The sequence below is a fragment of the Petaurus breviceps genome, unplaced genomic scaffold, assembly GCF_028583685.1.
Source record: "Petaurus breviceps papuanus isolate PSGF00001 unplaced genomic scaffold, PetGlider_PUasm1.0 90778, whole genome shotgun sequence".
Taxonomy (NCBI): Eukaryota; Metazoa; Chordata; class Mammalia; order Diprotodontia; family Petauridae; genus Petaurus; species Petaurus breviceps.
The window spans coordinates 4,624,848-4,645,462 of record NW_027187343.1 but is presented as its reverse complement, the minus strand read 5'-3'; the positions used below and the strand labels follow the sequence as shown (position 1 = coordinate 4,645,462).

The window sequence follows — 20,615 nt, the reverse complement described above, 5'->3', positions numbered from 1 at the left end:
AGGCATTCCACTCCACAAATCTTTCTGATTTGTTCCTTTTGCCAACTTTTTCATGGGGCATAAAAGTAGAATGAAGTCAATGAGCTTTAAAAAAAATTATTGAGGGGGCAGAGCCAAGATGGCAGAGTAGAAGCAAGACCTTCCCGCGGCTCCGGCTTCCACCCTCCCCAATCCATGTAAAAAGGGGACTCTAAACAAACTTTGGAGCTGCAGAACCCACAAAATGACACAGAGAAGCTAACCTCCCGCTGAGGACAGCCCGGCAGGCAGGCAGGAATCGGCCAGAGCAGCGCTCTGGGAGCGGAGCCCAGCAACACGCGGAGGCTTTAGCCCCAGTGTGGGCCTGACCAGCTGCTAGCCAGAGGGACTCCAGATCAGCAGCAGCTGTGGCCGTTTCTAGATTTATCAATGCATAGATGTGAAGGACAAGGTAAGAGGCCAGTGCAGTCTGGACTTTGGGACCCAGTAAGTGGAAGCCCGTGGCGAGAAGCCACTCAGACCCTTGCACAGCCAGCCAGCTCCATGTAGCAGCTTCAGCTCCTGGCCTGTAGAGTGTAGGGGTACCAAGCACCAGTCTGAGGGGTAATCGCTCTTGCTTTAACCTGCTTGGATCTGGATTGCAGTCTAGGGTGGAGGTCCTGGAGTGTGTGTCCAACTTGCCAGAGCGTGTGAAGACCTCAGAGAGGGCACCCATCTAATACCTCTGGCAGCTGAGAAAGCCCCAGCATTTGGGAGGAAAATTCCCCTGTCTGGTGGCAGAGTCCTACTGTGGCAAAAAGCCCAAAAGTCAAATAATTGAGTGGCAAAATGAGCAGGCAGAGGAAACAAAGCAGACAGAAGATTCCAACATTACACTCCTATTTTGGGGATAAGAAGGAGCAAGGCATGGAACAGGAGGAAAACAGTGAAGTCAGTACTCCTGCACCAAAAGCTTCAAAGGAAAATACAAGCTGGTTACAGGCCATAGAGGACCTTAAGAAGCAGATAAGAGAAGTGGAGGAAAAATTGGGAAGAGAAATGAGAACAATGCAAGAAAATTATGAAATGAGAGTCAACAACCTGACTGAAGAAAATAATACCTTAAAAAACAGACTGACTCAAATGGCAAAGAAGGCTCAAAAAGGCAATGAGGAGAAGAATGCCTTAAAAAGTCAAATTTGCCAGATGGAAAAAGAATCTCAAAAGCTCACTGAGGAGAATCATTGCTTCAGAATTAGATTGGAGCAAATGGAAGCTAATGACTTTATGAGAAATCAAGATGCTGTCAAACAGATCCAAACAAATGAAAGAATAGAAGGCAATGTGAAATATCTCATGGGAAAAACCACTGACCTGGAAAATAGATCCAGGAGAGATCATTTAAAAATTATTGGACTACCTGAAAGCCATGACCAAAGTAAGAACCTAGAAAGCATCCTCCAGGAAGTTCTCAAAGAAAACTGCCCTGATGTTTTAGAACGAGAAGGCAAAATGGAGGTCGAAAGAATCCACCGATCACCTCCTGAAAAAGATCCCAAAAAGAAAACTCCTAGGAATATTATAGCCATGTTCCAAAATTCCCAGATTAAGGAGAGAATATTACAAGCAGCCAGGAAGAAACAATTTGAATATTGTGGAAACACAATCAGGATAACCCAGGAACTGGCAGCTTCTACACCGAGGGATCGAAGGGCTTGGAATGTGATATTCCAGAGGTCAAGGGAGCTGGGATTAAGACCAAGAGTCACCTACCCAGCAAAACTGAGTATCATGTTTCAGGGGAAAATATGGTCATTCAGTGGAATACAGGACTTTCAGTCATTCTTGATGAAAAAACCAGAGTTGAATAGAAAATTTGCCATTCAGATACAAGAAGCAAGAGAAGCATGAGAAGGTAAACAGGGAAAAGAAATCATAAGGAACTTATCAAAGTTGAACTATTAACATTCCTACATGGAAAAACAATAATTGTAACTTATGAAACTTTTCTCAGTAGTTGAAGGGATTAGAAGTATATATGAGGGTATGTGGGCATATGAATACATATGTGAATGTGTGTGTATACGTTTACAGGTATACATAGATAGAGGGCACGGGACCAATTTAACAGGAAGGGATGATACTTAAAAGGTGAAATTGAGAGGTGAGAGGAGTATAATGAGAGGAGATGGGGAAAGACAGATTGGAGCAAACTATCTCATACAGAAGAGGCAGGGGAAAATGGTTGCAATGGAGGGAAAGAATAGGAGGGCAGAAGGGAATGGGTCAACCTTATTCTTATTGAATCTGGCTTGAGGAGGGAGGGAAATACACACTAAATAGGGGATCTCACCCTCCAGGAGAATGGGGGGGAAGGGGATGAGAGGGGGTATGATGGAAGGGAGAGCAGGCTGGCGGGGAGGGAAGTTGGAAGCACCCAGTTTTGAAAAGGGACAGGATCAAAGTAGAGAATAGAACGGGTGGGGGGGAAATGTGGTCAGTCTTTTACAATATATCTACTATGTTATTGTTTTGCATTAGCCGCACATGTACAACCTATACTGAACTACTTGTCTCCCCAGTGGGGGTGGGTGGCAGGGGAGGAAGGGAATGAATCTGGGATTGAAAGTTTTAAAATCTACATTCAAATATATATATATATATATGTGTGTGTGTGTGTGTGTGTGTGTATATATATATATATATATATATATATACTATTATTAATACCATCTTACATGTAATTAAGAAATGGGATGTACAGGCACTGAAGCATAGAGATCCACTGGAAAAGTTGAAACGGATACGGGAGAAAATATGGGAGAGAGCAGATTGGTGGTGGGGATATCCTGTGGGACTGCTGTTTTGGGGGGATGGGTGGGGGAAAAACGGGGAGAAAATTTGTAACTCAAAATGTGGCGGAAACAAATGATGTAAATCAGAAGTTAATAAAGCATTTAAATAATAATAAAAAATATTTCCGTAGGGAAAAAAAATTATTGATAATTTTGTTTTTACTTTACCTAAATTTCCCCCTGCCCTTCCCATCTCACAGAGAGCCATCTCCTATAACAAGGAATAATTTTTTTAAAGAAAAAGAGGAAGAAGAAAAGCTTTGATGTTTGAAAGGGAAAAATATTAACTATTTGGAAAACTCATTCATCTATGAATCTATTTGTAGCTATGGAGAAGAGAATCACTTGGGTCAGATGGTAAAAATTCCTGAACTCTTTTATCAAGAGTAAGGGAGTTCCTGGGTAACACCAGATTTAGGGGGCAGCTAGGTGGAGAAGTGGACAAAGCATTGGGCCCAGAATCAGGAAGATCTGAGTTCAAATTCAGCCTCAGACACTTATTAGATTATATGACCCTGGGTAAGTCACTTAATCTGTGTTTGCCTCAGTTTCATCAACTGCAAATATAAAATGGGGATAATAATAATAGCACCCACCTCTCAGGGTTGTTATGAAGATCATATGAGATGATGATTATAAAGTGCTTAGCACAATGCCTAGTAAGTACTTTGTAAATATCAGCTATTATAATTATTGTACACATGACTTCCTATTCTTGATGGAACTATAGCATGATACGAGACAGCAAGAGACCCTAGACTTGGTACTTTACTGTTACAGTGAGTTATTTGAAATGTGTGTATCTGATGGGACATAAGTTATCTGTCTAGCAGCCCCAAATGTATATCCCCTCTGAGGGGAGCTCAATCCACAGCTTGATGCTAAGTCTGGGGAACTGCTAGAATCCCCATGGAAAATAGCACTCAGTGGAATGCAGGAAAGGGCGTCACTCTGTTTGGTAACCCCCAAGTTTATTTCACTACCCAAAGAAGTCCAAACCATAATGTAGTGTTACATCTAGAGCACTTTGGGCCTCTGAGGAAAGTGAGACCAATGCAACAGGAGGAGAATTGTATTATTTATGGGCCACTCTGATAGGATCACTATCTACCAGGGTTCTCCTTCTGCTTTGTGTGTCCTTATAGGCATTTTCCAATTTTCTGAGGGGTAGAATAAAGCCTATCTTTATCTTATATCTGATATATAGTAATGATTACCTTGAGTGCTTGTAGGAGATGGATCTAGAGACCCCTTAATCACATACAGGGAGACCTAGATATGAGTTATGCTTGAAACTTCCCACAGTAAAGTCTGAGAAAGGGCTATCACCCCCAAAATTTTTCATTTCTTTATGTGGACCCCATACAAAGCCTAGAGCCTATGACTTACTTACAATAATAGAATCTTAGATATCCATTTAGTCCAACCTTTATATATTACATATTGTATAATATATATCACTATATATTATATATTTACATTATATTTTACATTACAGTCCAACCTTTTATATTTTATATGATATATGATATATTTATGTTTATATTGCCTGTTTTATATTATGTTGTAATATTTATATTATATTTTTATATTACAGGTTATGATTTGTCCAAGGTCACATAGCTACTTAGACAATAGAAAAAACACTGAATTTGAAGTCAGACAATCTGTCTTCAGATCACAGAATCATATGTTTTAGAGCTAGAAGGACCTTCGAGATCATCTCAGCTCTTCTATTAACTCAATGGCATTGCCTGTAAATTGAGGGGTTTAGACTTAGTCGACGTGAAAGTCCTATTCCAGCTTTAGATATTGGACATTTCTAGGATCAGAACTCTCCTTGATGTTCACTGTTCAGTTTGTTACTTGATGCTACAATTTACAACATTTCAACTGTGTCCCAGATAGCTGAGTTTGCTGGATAAGTAAGGCTACTGTATAATATTAATGGCGTATCTTTTTTCTCTGGGAATGATTTATATCCTAAGGTCCAAAGGACCTGAGCACAGTATTCTGTGCACCAGAAACAGGTAATATATGGAGATATTTGGAAGCAGCCTTCCTTGCTCTAAATAACAAATAATTAGAGAAATGCTAATTAAAACAACTCTAAGTTACCCCTTCACAAACATCAGAACTATTTAGATGACAAAAAAAGAAAAATGACAGATGCTAGAGGGATTGTGGGATAATACGTACATAAATTCATGGTTGGTAGAGCTGTGAATTAATCTCAACCATTCTAGAAATCAACTTGGAAAGAACTATGGCCAAAAAGCCACTAAACTCTGTGCACCCTCTGACCCCAGTGATACCACTGCTAGGTCTGTACCTCAAAGAAATCAAGGGAAAAAAGATCTATATGTATAAAAATACTTGTAGCAACTCTTTTTGTGGTAGCAAAGAACTGGAAACTGAAGAGATTACCATTATTTGGGGGAATGGCTGAATAACTTACGGTAATAGGAATGTGAAGGAATACTATTGAGCTGTAAGAAATGATGAAGGGGATGGTTTAAAAAAAAACAGGGAAGACTTGTTTGAAATGACAGAGTGAAGTGAGCCAAATCAAGAGCACAATTTATACAATAACAGAAATAGTATAAAGATAATTAGCTGTGAAAGACGGAGTAACTCGGATCAACACAATGACCAGTCACATTTCTGAAGGACTCCTGATGAAATATGCTATCTGCCTCCAGATAAACAGCTGATGGACTCAGAGTACAGATTGAAAGCAGCATATTTTCTTCTCTATTTCTTTTTCTTACTTTTTGTTTTCTGCACATGGCTAATGCAGAAATTTGTTTCCATAACTATAAAAATAAAACAGAATCTAAGTGAGTTTGTAGGTTAAAAAAATAGGAAGTAATATTCCTACCTGGTGTAAAGTTGATAAGGTTATAGAAAAGGTTACTTTGGTTCTCTAGATTTTGTGTTTTCTTTAAGAGATATGTTGACAATACCAAGTGCTAAAATAATATTATCTAGAGGATAGGGACTGGGCCTGTGATTTCAAAGGCATAGGAAACTCCCAAAGGGACAAACTCCCTACCTTATCTGCAATTTATAATCTTAGAGAGTTGCCTAGAGGTTAAGTGATTTGCTTAAGGGATCATACAGCCAATATGTGTCAGAAATGAAAGAATTTGAAACCAAGTTTTCCTGACTCCAAGACGGGCTCTTTGCCCACTACTCCACTTTGTCTCTCCATGTCTTCTTACTTGAAAATAAGAGAAATTATTAGCTCTGGCATATGTATTTTTCTACAGACAAACACACAGGATTGGTATTATTTGGTAGCTAGGCATGGTGGTACATGCCTATAATTCCAGCGATCTATAGGGAAAGCTGAGGCTGTTGGGTTTCAAGTTCTGGAGTTCTGTGCTCCAGTGGGTCATGCTGATCATGTGTCTGCACTAAATTCAGCATTAATAAAATGAACTCCTGCGAGGAGGTGGAAATCACAAGGTTGTCTAAAGAGAAGCAAGCAGACCCAGGTTGGAAACAGAGCACGTCAAAAGCTACCAAGCTGATCAGTAATGACATCAGACTGTGAGTAGCACCTAATACTTCCTGCCTAGGTAAGATGAGGAAAACTAGTTAAAAAACTATTTTTTTTAAAGTAGCATTATTTGGTAATTGGGGAAATACTTCCAAGGTGATGACTGAATGTGGATATTCGGTTTTTAAAATTAAGGTGACAAAGACAAGAAGCTTATGCCAAAAGAGTACAATCTCCCCTATAGAAACACACAAGAAAATCCATAGTTTATACCCGACAGTGTGACAGTGTTTTGTCTTGCCATGTAATAGAAAGGGAAAAGAAAGAAAATGAAAACTGGGATTTTGGCAGGGCTCAGCTTCCCCAGACATGAGCGTTTGAGCACAAGGGTAGAGGCAGCAAATATCCTGGCAGCTCTCATGTTCCATTGGAACACCTGCTATGCTAAGCAGCTGGGGAAAGAAGCCCCAAAATAGCCTAGGCTCACCCACTCGCTCACAACAACACAGGAACTCCCCTGCACTGCAGGCAAGGGAAAAAAACCCTTAAGACAGAGGCCTAGCAAGGCTGCTTTGGAAAAATTACTCCACACAGTAAAGCTTCTCTCCGTTTTCCTCAGAAGAGTGTCTCCTTTGAGCAGAGAATGGAATCCAACTGCCTGTGTTGTGTTTAGGCCACAAAGCCTATTATGGGTTTAAGTCATTGGCCCCTAGAGTCAGCAAATGGAACACAATCAGGACTCCTAAGACATATAAAAATCATATGGGTGAGCCAGCTACACCCACTACACAGTCCTAAAGGATTTCTGGAGCACCGTTATCAATGTCTTGGGGTGGGGCAGGGAGGGTAGAATATTTTATCCTTTCTTATTGGTGTTCCCTGTGGACTAGCACAACACTTTGGCTCTGACCTGGAAGTATTATGAACTGGGCTTACAGAAACCAGAAATCTTAATGGGTTAGCTGTCCAAACTAAAATGTAGTTTGGAGCCAAGGGATTTGGAGGCAGCAAAGACACCACTGGAAGGTCAAATGATAGTGCAATTTTAAAAACCTGGGGAGCAGAAGCAAAAAGTGGGAGAGAGGGGGATCAATATATTGATCAACGTGAGTGGCTTGTAGTTAGTCTTCTAGATTTTGGACTTTATGTTAGTCCATCTTGCCTTTAAACACAAATGGACTTTCTAAGTATTAAGATTCTCACTTATACTTTATATGGATCTAATTGTACATAACCCAGGTTTCCAGCCAAGCCTGGAGCCCTTCAAATAAGACTCTCCAAACTGGTAGAGAGAATGATGCTTTGCAGCAATGCCTTTAGGAGAGGAAGAATTGGTGTGAGAGCTTTGGGAAGAAGAAACAATTTTTGTTACTGCTTCAAGAGAGACACATGTGTTTCCAGATTCTCTTGGGACAGACTCCAGGGAGAAGAAAGAGGAAAAAAAAAAAACAACTTTGGGAGCAGCAAACATGTAGGCAAAACTAGCGAGGCAACACATCCCTGACTCCAGCTTGCCTCCCTAGAGACTTTGGGGAATTTCCTCTTGGGTGAAATTGGGATCTTTCTCTTAGTAGAGTGAGATTTCAGCTCATTCTACTCATATTTGTTTATGTTCTATTGTATTCTAATCTGTATAACTTCTCTAATTTTGGTTTGTTATTTACCTGGACAAATGGGTTTGCTTATTATTTACTATTTGTGATGTTATTTTGTGAAACCAGTTTTTGGTGGGAAGGAATAAAGCCTGTTGGTGTAAACTTGGGGGTACCCTCTCCTATTATGAGATAGCTGCCAAGAAAGTAGTTTGAACTAGTGTCCCTAGACCAACTAGTGTCCCTAGGGAAGCAAGTAAACATGATTCTGGTCTAGGCCTCTTCTCTTTCAGAGAAGAATAGAGTGACCAGCTTCATGGCCCCTGCTCCCCGAATAACAGGGATCTCAGTGTCCCTAGAGGAGTGGGCAAGATTCCAGAGATATTTTTCTTTCCATGCTTTCCCTCAAACTTCATTTAGATAACCCATGTGGACAATCATAACCTATATGGGCAGCACAAATTCTACATGTAAATTCTGTGCTTACTTTTCCATTCTCTTTCTTAAAAAACAGTGATAGAGGGGAGGCTAGGTGGCGCAGTGAATAGAGCACTGGCCCTTGAGTCAGGAGGACCTGAGTTCAAAACCAGCCTCAGACACTTAACACAGAAACTAGCCATGTGACCTTGGGCAAGTCACAACCCCAACTGCCCTCCAAAAAAAAAAAAACCAGTGTTAGAAGAAAATTTCATCAGTTTCATATTAGCCTTTTTGCAAGATCTTGTGTTATTACAATATAAATAAGAAGATATGTCCTATGGCACCTGTGTCCTTTTCTTGGCCTATCAAGTTAACCCTTCACAGCCACCACCTAGTAGGAATAGAAGGGGAAAAATATGTCAAAGAACATACTGAGTACCTCTTTGCTTTTTATACTGTTTTTCCATTTGAAAACTATTAGGTCCAAATATGTTTTTAAATATTCAAAAGAAAAAAAAGGCTTTAGCACCTTTAAGAATTAAAGGCAACTTGAAGGAAGAGGGCATATTGTAAAATGTGAGGGAGCCTTTTACTTAATAAGGACTTAATAAAGAAACTCTGCAGTTAGAGAAATCAAACATTCATCATGAGGGAGGGGATAGTAATAGTCAGATCAAGATTCAAGTTAATTGTCTGAGAAGTCCCTAGTTAGAAAGAGATAGTCACAGGACTTAAGATATGCTTACACACACTAGTGATACTCCTTTCCCCAGGGAAGCCTTACCGGCGAAGAGCAGATAAAAGCTGGGAGGAGAATCTCTCTGTGTAAATCTTTGAAAACTTGTAAACAATTGGTTAAAGGCTGGAGGGGAGCAACAGCTTTATGTTACAAAGCTGCAGAGAACCCTGGAAGCTAAAGCTGGAGTTGAAAATAAACCAGAGAAGGCTTCAAGATGAAGATTCAGGATGTTTTCTTTGTAGGTTTTAAAGAATCCTAGACTTGAGGTAAGCAGTGATTAATACCTGTTGAAGCTCAGGTAATAAAGTACTTAATTTATACCTAAAGCTTCTAGTTCTAGAAGGATCCTAATTTTGAAAGAAAGCTTAAAGGTAATTTAGCTCAACTTCCTACCCAATTCAGGAGTCCCCTCTGTAATTACCACTCATTAAGTATCTATTGAGTGACCACTGTACCAAAGATACAGAATAAGATCACCGACATTTGATCATTTAGTTTCAATCTTGGATACTTCCTATCATAAGGAACTAACAAGGCAATCCATTCCTTTTTGGGGAAATTTTACTTCTCTCTCTCTCTCTCTCTCCACCCTCCTCCTTCCCTCCCTCCCTCCTCACCAGCATTTGTCATTTTTGCTTCTGAGCACCTCCTCCTTCAATCTGTCTTTCCTTCTATCAGTCCCCCCCCTTTTCTTGTCCCCCTTCCCTCCTACTTCCCTATAGGGTAAGATAGATTTCTATACCCAAATGAGTGCGTATGCTGTTTCCTCTCTGATCGAAAGCTGATGAGAGTAAGAGTCAAGAAATGTTCACCCCACCTTCCTTCTTTCTCTCTACTTTCATAGCTGTAAAGGGTAGAAAGACATGTAATAGATCTTTTTGCACCTCTTCATGTGACATAATTTACCCCATTCTACCTCTCCTTTTCCTTTTCTCCCAGGGCAGTCCTCTTTCTCACATCCCTTAATTTTTTTTTTGTATCATTCCATCAAAGTCAACTTATACCAGCACCCTCTGTCCATGTATACTTCTTCTAACTGCCCTAATAAAGATACACTTTTTTGGGAAATTCTAATTAATACAGTGTTCTCTATCTTAAAAATCCAACTTCACAGGAAAAGACATCATAATTTCTTGACTATAATGATAATGTTGCTGTTCATTCATTTTTCAGTCATGTCTGACTCTTTGTAACCCCAATTTAGGGTTTTCTTGGAAAAGATACTGGAGTGGTTTAGGTCAGGCACTTTATTCACTGTGCCACCTAGCTGTTCTATAATGACAATAATAGCTAGCATTTTAAGGTTTGCAAAGCACTTAATATTATCTTATTTTATCCTCACAACAGCCTTGTAAGATAGGTACTATTGTTATCCTCATTTTATTAAAAGAGTAAATTGAATGTAAGAGAGGTTAAATACCAAAAATAAACAGCTGGTAGATCTCTGAATCAGGATTCAAGCTCAGGTCTTCCTGACTCCAAATCAACTCTGACCCTATTCCAGATCTGCTAGGTACCTGATTCTGAAGTGTTGACCAGCTTTACCACAAAATTAGATTAAGGTATGTGAAAGGACACACAACATTTAAAACAGCAAAGGCAACTAGTCACTAAAGAAATTAAATGAAAGTGGTACCAGTGGGGACATCTTTTCCACCTTAGGCCCTAAGTGAAATAAATAGAATAACTAAGACATTCCTTGATCTTGCTTTTTGCCAGAAATGACTTTACAATCCTTCCTTCTTTCTATGACAATCTGGCTGGGTGCTGATGTATACCTGGGAAGTTTGCAAGCTAGGAGCAAGAAGAGAATAGAAGAGACTAGAAAGCTGGATGGGATAAAGGGCTACACAGCTCTTTCTTGTGACTTTTTGTTCTTGTTATTTGCCCTTGTTTAGCTCTTGATCCCTTTGTGACCTTTTCGGACATTTTTTTATTTGCCCCCTTTCCTTTCAGTACCATTTTGTTTTTCTTAGTTCCTACAGGATCTCTTTCATTCCTTCCTTCCCATTCCCTTGACTTCAAGAATTACATTCCATGACAAACTCTTGGAATGGTAAAGCAGAATAATGGAAAACTATAACTTTTCCATTTGTCTATTGGACATTTCAAACTGGATGTCCTTGAGATATCTGAAATTCAACGTGTACCAAATTGAACTTTACCCTAAACCTTCTCTTCCAAATTTCCTTATTTATATTATATTTGTGTTCCCTATTTATATTTGCCACCATCCTTCTAGTCTGCTGGATTTGTAACCTTGGCATTATTCTAAACTCTTCATTTTCCCACATGCCACATATGTAGTCATTTGCCAAGTTTTGCCTTTTGTACCTTCACAACATCTGTGGCATCTGACCCCTTCTCTCTATTTAGCAATCACCTTAGGTCAGGACCTCATCATCTCTCACCAAGATTATTGCAAGAGCTTTCTAATTATTTTCCTTGCTTTAATTCTTTCTCCACCTCATCCTAGAACAAAAGCAATTTAATATTCAAATAATTTAATGTGTTAATCTTCAAACAATGTCCATGGGATTCCCCTACTCAATCAACTCGAGTGGCTTCCTGTTGCCTCTAGAATAAAATAACACTCCTTCAATTGGCTTTTAGGGGCAGCTACGTGGCACAGTGGTTAGGGTGCGTGAGCTGGAGTCAAGAAAACTTGTCTTTCTGAGTTCAAATATGGCCTCAGATACATACTAGCTGTGTGACCCTGGGCAAGTTATTTCATCCTGTTTGCCTGAGTTTTTTTTTTCATCTATAAAATGAGCCGGAGAAGGAAAAGGCAAATCACTCCAGGATCTTTGCCAAGAAAACTCTAAATATGTTTTCAACAACAAACAGCAATATTTTAAAGTCCTATACAATCTAGCCTCAAGCTATCTTTTTAACTTCAGTGGACTTTACCCTTCTTCCTACCCTCTGTGATTCAGCCAAACTGGTCTTTTCTCTCTTTTCCAAATGCAGAACTCCATATCCCATGTCTGAGTCTTTGTACTTGCTAAAATGAATATGTTATAAGAGTAGGCCCCTCTACCCCCAGTTAAATGCAATCTCAGAAGCATCAGATTAAATCAGCCAATCAATCTAAACTAAATGTGATTAAGTCCTTAAATCAATTTGGAAGGATCATAGGGTTCTGGGTAACTGGATAAAAACAGGACAGCACACAGGAAGATATCTTATGATTGGCTTAATCAGCACACTTAGGGGTCTACATATACCATGGCAAATCAATTTGGAATTTTATATTCCAGCAAAAGGCCATTAGAGTGTGTAATGCCATGCACAGAAGCTTTCCCGAAGGACTGCTACTGTGAATAGCTTTTTTTAAGGTTCTGATTACTCAGTATAGTGATCACTCTATTCCATAACAAAAGCAAAACATCCATGGAAAATCAAGGTACAGCATAATTCAAAATACAGCATTCACCATATTTCAACTTATCACAGAAAATCACAATGTAATATTCACAACATAGTCTCAAAGTAAAATAGTCACTCTTAAATTAATTCAATCAGTCACTTATCAGTAGTATCAAAGTACACAGTCAAAGTCTTCCACTCTTGGGGCAAAGTCTTGATTAACTCAATCAGTCACTAATCAGTAACAATAGTCAAAGTATTCAAAGGACAATCAGTCACTTATTCAGTAAAGTCTTACTAAGTATCATACACAAAATCCTCCACCCCTTAGGTCACTAGTAAATTATAATTCCATAATTACTCAGTACCCAAGGAGAGGTCTTTTCTTCGTCTTGACTTGGGGCCTGTTGTCAGATTCCCTGGATCCCTTTCCACGGTCCCAGATTCTACCTGGATTTACCAGACTGTCACCTGGGTTCAGTGGCAGACAGCTCCCAGTTCCTTGACTAACTCTCTGGGGAGGTCCTGCTTCACACTGGTGTTCACAGGGTCTGGTCCATGTTAGTTCCTTCACCATTTCTGTTCCAAGGAATTCAAGGCTCAACGAAGCCACAAACAAAGTCTCAGCATCCTGGTCATGCTTCAGTCACCTGGGCTCCTGGCTCATGGGCTCTGGTGCTCCTGAGCTCCTGACTCCTGGCTCTGGGCTCTTGGGATCCTGTTCAGAAGAAGTTCCACCACCACAAGTTTTCAGGACTCAGTTCTCCATTCTTCTGTAGCTGCTCTGCCACCAGATCTCAGTGTCAAGGAAATTCTGACTGTGCCTCTCTGGGGCTTTTCTTATATACACAGTATTACCTACTTCACTTCCTTCTGCCAACCCCTTCCTGTTATGTCAGTTAACAGGAGACAGGAATTCATACCTTCTGTTCCCCCTATCAGAGGCTTAATCAGTTACTAAGTGTTAAATACCTGCTACTTTTGCCAACACAAAGGGATCTTCAAATTCAAAATTACATTACCATTACAAGTGGTGGTTTGAATTGATTACTAAAATACTTCTGGGAGGGAATTGTTTATTGCTCTCCTGATAACAGTTTCTCTGCTCCCTAGGTGACAACCTTGTGAATTTCAAAAGGTCAAGAGATCTGGAATTCACACAAGTGTCAGTAGAAGTGTACCTCTAGCAACAGTGGCTGACAGTAGAATCTGTACCAAGACCTGAGATACACTGAGGAAAAGCAACCTCTGGATGCTACAAAGCAAGGACCCTTGGAGCCTGGCAGCCAGCTAAACCTAAGGTAACTTCATGATGACTCCATAAAGGAAGAAAAAGACTCCAGTAACCAAGAGTTGTGAGTTTACCTTTTGTTGGCCTCATGAGCTCTCTAAATTTGAGCTAATTTTCCAGGGGAATTTCTGTGTGCAAGGGGAGAATGTGCCTCCAGCTTGAGAGATAATAATGTCCTTACTATATCTGTTTCGTAAATACCCTTTCTAAAAGATAATTAAGCCTACAGAATGATAATCTATGGGAAGCACAGCAATGGGGGCTCAGGAATAACACTATAAGAAGATACTAGGGAACCTCAGAGTTAACCTTAGAATCCTGAAGGTAGTAGTGAACCACATTCTGGGAACCAGGCCTGCTAATTCCAGTTCAGTTTGGAGAAATGAACCTAGCTGGGGTTTTACAATAGAACTTTAGGGGACAGCTAGTCCAATATCACCATTTTACAGATGAAATAACTGAGGCTCATAAAATGTCCTGTTAAAGAAGAATGAGAATATGACAATAACAGGGGGATAATACTAATAGATTTAAATCATAACAGGATTAGAACCATAGATTTAGAGCTGGATAGGACATACCAGAGTAATAAGCTTCTGCAAACTTTTGGGTGGGGATGCAGCTGGGCAGGCTGGTGTGGATTAAGGTAGAGACATTATGTTGCTGCTCAATGAATCCCCTTTCAAAAGTTGGCATCTGGCCATTCTTTTAACAGTACCCTGTACTGTACTGCCTTGTATTGTCTTACCTCCTCCAGTTCCAGTGGACTGCAGTTGATCTCAGAATTAGCTACTTCCATACCAGTTCACAGGCAGAGCCATCCTCCTTTCTTTCTCCTATCCCAGCTCTCTTCTCCCCCAACCCAGTGAATCAAAGGCCTAAGAAGCCTAGCTGTCTTTAGGGTGTTTCTAGGAGCACTTGAGCCATCAGACTCTCCAAACTTGCATTTATTCATAGAATGCCTTTCTTCTGTAACAAGGTTCAAAACCTTTGGGTTGTTGGAGAGGATCCAAGAACTCCCTTGTCCTGAGATTTCCTTCTATAACTTGCCCTCTAGGTAAAACAATCTCAATGAATCTTCTTTAGGGGAGCATAGATCCCTCCCATTGAAACTAGAGCTCCAATGATTCCTTTCCTGACCATCTTTTTATTCATGCTGACCCCAATAGATACAAAGAGAAATGATGGCAATAAGATTGAAAAAATCATATGGCCATGGCTTCAGAATACCAGAAAAAAATAGATCCTTGTCAGGGGTGTTGAGTTACCTTATTAGTCACTGATTTGATCTTGAACAGTAAGTGTCATAGGCTTTGGTCTTAAAAGATGAAAAAAAAATTTAAGGGGAGAGGGAAAGTCAAGTGTACCATGTTTTGAAAGCAGAAAGGTTTGTGGAAGAAAATTGGAAGAAGGAATTCCCAGATATACCATGTTCTTCATTTTTCAAAAGTGGAAAGAGCCACCTGATTTGAGGTCAGAAAATTTTTTGCTCAAATCTTTGTGCAGCCATGAAGTTACACTAGACCTTGCTTCTCCCTCCAAATATATAACCAATTCAACAAACTATTTTCAAAGCTGTTCTGCTTCTTTGTCTCTCGCCAATCATCTTCTCTTCTGTCCATTTTTTTTAGAATGCTTCAATGGCCCTCTTTTCTTACATTTCTTCTCTTTCCCCAATCATCTTGTTGCTGGTTTTTCTCTCCTCACTCCCACACATTCTCTCCCCCCCTCAAAAAAATTAAAGGAAGAAAAATAAATCCCTTGTATCAAATACGCAAATCCAAGTCAAGTAAATCCCTACATTGGTCATATCCAAAAGGAAGGGAAGGAACATTTTATAAATGCCTACTATGTTCCAGGCACTGTGCTAAGCACTTTACAAATATTACCTTATTTGATTCTCACAACAGCCCTGGGAGGTGGATGCTATTGTTATCCCTGTTTTACAGTTGAGGAAATTGAGGCACACCAATTAATGACTTGCCCAAGGTCACACAGCAGGTAAGTGTTGGAGACTGAATTTGAACTCAGGTCTTCTGACTCCAGGGCTCTATCCACTTCACTAACTGGTTGCCTCTGTCAGAAGAAAGGTAGCAGGCAGCATGTTTCATCAGATCTTCTGAAATCTTTGTGGTCAATACATCTATCATAATTCTTAAGAATTTTTGAAATGTTTTTCTTTAAAATGTTGAGGTTATTGTATAAATTGTTCTCCAGGTTCAGCTTAGTTTAATCTACATCAGTTCAAACTAGTCTTTCCAGATTTCTTTCAAACTGTCCTTTTGTCATTTCTTACAACAAAATAATATTGCATTGCATTCATATGTCATAATTTGTTTAATAACCCCACTATTCATGGGCACCCTTTTAGTTGCCACTATAAAAAGAGCTGCTATAAATATTATTTATACATATGGGTCCTTTTCCTCCTTATTTGATCTTTATGAGGAATATGGGCCTAGTAGTAGTTATGTTAACTACTAAAACAGTATGGTTAACTGATTTTTATAGGTGTAGTTCCAAATTGCTTTCCAGAATGGATGGACCAATTCACAGCTCCAGCAACAGTATATTAGTACAACTGTTTTCTTACAGCCTCTCCAACAAATATAATTTTCTTTTTTTGTCATTTTTGCCAACCTGATGGGTATGAGGTAGAACCTTAACACTGTTTACATTTTCATTTCTTTAACTATTAATGCTTTATAACAGTCTAAAAAATATATCTGTTAATACCTTGGATTTCTTACTTTGAGAAAATACTGCTCAGATCCTTTGACTATTTATTTATTGAGGAATGGCCCTTGTTCCTTCATATTTGGATTATTTCCTATGATATATATAACTTGTAGCAGAGAAACTTGCTTCAAGGATTTTCTTCCCAGTTAACCATTTTCCTCCTAATTTTGTTTATTTGAAAATTTTTCTGTTTTATATAATCTGAATTGTATATTTTATCTTCTGTGATCTATTGCAGGGCTTCTTAAACTTTTTCCACTTGTGACTCTTTCAGTGCTTCTTTTTTTTTTTCACTTTCTTTATTCTTTTTTAAAATAGTTTACAACATTCATTTCCACAATTCCTTGAGTTTCAAGCTTTCTCCCCCCTTCTCTCCTACCCCCCACCCATGGTGGCATGCAATCAAGTATAGGATCTATAAATACCTTCATATTAAACATTAGTCAGGTTGTAAAGAAGGATTATGACCAATGGGGTGAACAATGAGAAAGAGGGAACAAAACAAAACAAGAAAAAGAGAGAGAGCAAGTAGTTTGCTTCAGCCCTTCAGTGCTTCTTAAACTGGAGGGTCGAAAATAATCTGCTCCAGTGATCAACTTCTCTACTCTGCCATCAGATTAAATTATTTCAGTGATTAATATTTTATTATTTAATTTAATTTTTAAAGGTTATTTATTTTGGGCGTAGCTAGGTGTTGCAGTGAATAGAGCACAGGTCCTGGAGTCAGGAAGACCTGAGTTAAAATCCAGCCTCAGACACTAGCTGCATGACCTTGGGCAAGTCACTTAACCCCAATTTCCCTACCTTCCCCCCTCCAAAAAGAAAAAAAAGTTTATTTATTTTTAGTTTTCAACATTCACTTCCCTAAGTTTTAAATTTTCTGCTCTTCCCTTCCCTCCTCCCTCCCCAAGATGGCATGCAATCTGATATAGGCTCTACATATACATTCCTATTTTCACATTGGTCATGTTGTACAGAAGAATTATAATGAATGAGAGAAACCATGAAAAAGGAAAAAAAACAAACAAAAAAGAAAATAATCTCCTTTGCTCTGCATTCAGACTCCATAGTTCTTTCTCTAGATGTGGATAGCATTTTCCATCATGAGTCCTTTGGAATTGTTTTAGGTCCTTGCATTGCTGAGAAGGGCTAAGTCTATAAAAATTAGTCATCACATACTATGGCTGTTACTGTGTATGATGTTCTGGTTCTGTTCACTTTACTTAGCAGCAGTTCATATAAGTCTTTCTAGGTTTTTCTGAAGTCCACCTGCCAATTATTTTTTATAGCACAATGGTACTCCATTACATTCATATACCACATCTTGTTCAGCCATTCCCCAGTTGATAGGCATCCCCTGAATTTCCAATTCTTGGCCACCATAAAAAGAGTTGCTATAAATATTTTTGCTCACATGGGTCCCTTTCCCATTTTTATGATCTCTTTGGGATACAGCCCTCAAGGCAGTATTTCTGGGTCAAAGGGTATGCACATTTAAAATAATTTTTGGTAGCTTGATTAGTATGGTGCTGAATAAGGTAAATTAATTTAGGTAGAATTGTTATTTTTATTATAATAGCTCAGTCTGCCATGAGCAACTGGTATTTTCCCATTTGTTTAGATCTGACTTTAATTTGTGAGAAAAGCATTTTGTAAATGTGTTCATATAATTCCTGAGGTTGTCTTGGCAAGTAGACACTCAGATATTTTATATTGTCTACAGTTATTTTAAATGAAATTTCTCTTTCTATCTCTTGTTGATGGATTTTGTTGTTAATATATAGAAATGCTGATGATTTATGTGGGTTTATTTTATATCCTGCAACTTTGCTAAATTTGTTAATTATTTCAAGTAGTTTTTTAGCTGATTCTCTAGAATTCTCTAGGTATACCACCTTCCCACTTTTAAAATTTACTTCCCTTGAAAAAAATCTTTTCAAGTAAGTTCTTATGATAGAGATATAGCCAAGATATAGCCAAGATATAGAAGGAATTAATTCAAATTTATAATACTAAGAGACATTCTCCAAAAGATAAATGATCAAAGCATAGGAACAGGCAATTTTCAAAGAAAGAAGCCCAAGCTATCAATAAGTATTTGTAAAGATGTTCCACATCACCAACAATTAGAGAAATATAAATTAAAGCAACTCTGAGGTTCAAATTGCCATCAAATTGGCAAAGATGACAAAAGAGGAAAATGACAAATTTTAGAGAAACTTAAGGAAAACAGGCACATTTATGTACTCCTGTAGATCTATTAATTGGTCTGGAAAGCATTTTGGAACTATGCCCCAAAACTCTGCATATTGTTTGACCCAATACTACTACTAGGCCTTTACTCCAAAGATATCAAAGAAAGAGGTACAAAAGTAGTCATAGCAGCTCTTTTCATAGTAGACCAAAACTGGAAACAAAGGGGGTATCCTCCTGCTGGGAAATGGTTAAACAAATTGTGGTATTGGATGTAACATAATATTATTGTACTACAAGAAATGATGAAATAGATAATCTCAGAGAAAACTGGGAAGATCTCTATGAATTAAAGCAAAGTAAAGTGAATAGAACTTGGAGAACAATTTATATATTGACAATATTACAGAAAAATGCAACTTTGAAAGACTTTAGACCTCTGATTAATGGAGCTAAATACAAGTTCATAGGATTGAAGATTAATTATGCTACATTATCTCCTGCCAGAGAAGTGATGCACTTAAAAGACAAAATCAGACATGTTTCTGGATATAGCCAATATGGGAATTTGTTTTGCTGGACTATGCATATTTGTTATGAGGGTTTTGTTTTTAATTGTTCAGCAGTGGGAGAGAAGGATGAAAATGCTTTTAAAAATAAAAAAATTTTAAAAATTGTTTCCCTTGAGATTCTTGACCTTTCTTTCTATAGATTAATTTTGTTAACCTTTTTCCTAGCTCTATAATGTAATGCCTTGGTAGTTTGATTGGCATGGCACTGAATAAGTTAACTTTGGAAATATTGGTATTTTTTATAATATTTACATAGCTCAACTCACTCAAATAAATAATCTTTATTTCTGTATAAAGTCTTTTGTAGTTATATTCATATAGTTGCTGTGTGCATCTTGGTAGGTAGATTCCCAAATATTTTATGAATTTTGCAGTTATTTTGAATAGACTTTCTCTTTCACATTCTTCCTAATGGATTTTATTGGTAATACATAGGATGATTATTTGTGTGAATTTAATTTATATCCTATAACTTTGCTGAAATGATTGTTTTAATTACTTTTTTTAATTGCCTCCCTAGGATTCTCTAAATAGACCATCATATCTGCTGGTATTTTCTTTCTTTTTTTGCCTATATTTATACCCTCAATTTCTTCTTTTGTTGTATTGCTATAGCTAGCTTTTCTAGAACTATATCAATTGATAATGGTGATAATAGACTTTCTTGCTTTGTCTTTGATCTCATTGGAAAGGTCTCTAATTTATCCCATTTACATATGATACAGGCTATTGGTTTTAGAAAGTTACCACTTACTATATAAGGGAAAGGTCCATTTATTCCTATTCTTTTTAGTGTTTTGTTTTTTAACAGAAATGAATGTTGTGGGGGTGGCCAGGTGGCGCAGTGAGCAAGAGCGCCGGCCCCAGCATCAGGAGACCTGGGATCGGTTCTGGCCTCAGATACTTGGCACCCACACAAAACTTGGAACCTTGAGCAAGTTACTTAACCCCGATTCCTTTAAAAAAAAAAAAAAAAAGAAATGAATGTTGTGTTTTGTCACAAGCTTTTTCTACATCTATTATATTATTATGTACTTATTTTTGTTATTGATATTACCTATTATTTTTACATATTTCCTAATATTGAACCAACCCTTATACTAGAATAAATCAAAACTGGTAATAGTATACAATCTTTTAGATATGTTCTTAAAATAATTTTATTGGGGTGGCTAGGTGGTGCAGTGAGTAAAGCGCCAGCCCCGGAGTCAGGAGGACCCAAGTTCAGTTCTGGCCTCAGACACTTAACACCCACATAAAAAAACTAGCCACATAATCTTGGGCAGAGTTACTTAACCCCAATTGCCCTCCAGAAGGCAAGATAGATAGATAGATAGATAGATAGATAGATAGATAGATAGATAGATAGATAGATAGATAGA

The 20,615-nt window shown here is 38.3% G+C and overlaps 1 long non-coding RNA gene across 1 annotated transcript in view; it reads left to right on the top strand.

Moving 5' to 3' along the window:
• The first annotated feature begins 8,816 nt into the window (after window positions 1-8,816).
• Window positions 8,817-20,615, top strand: part of LOC138147015 (uncharacterized) — a 16,904-nt gene continuing 5,105 nt past the window's right edge. Inside the window, exons 1-2 of the long non-coding RNA XR_011164686.1 lie at window positions 8,817-9,335; window positions 13,552-13,739. This is a non-coding gene — a long non-coding RNA (uncharacterized lncRNA). The remainder of the gene's footprint in view (window positions 9,336-13,551; window positions 13,740-20,615) is intronic.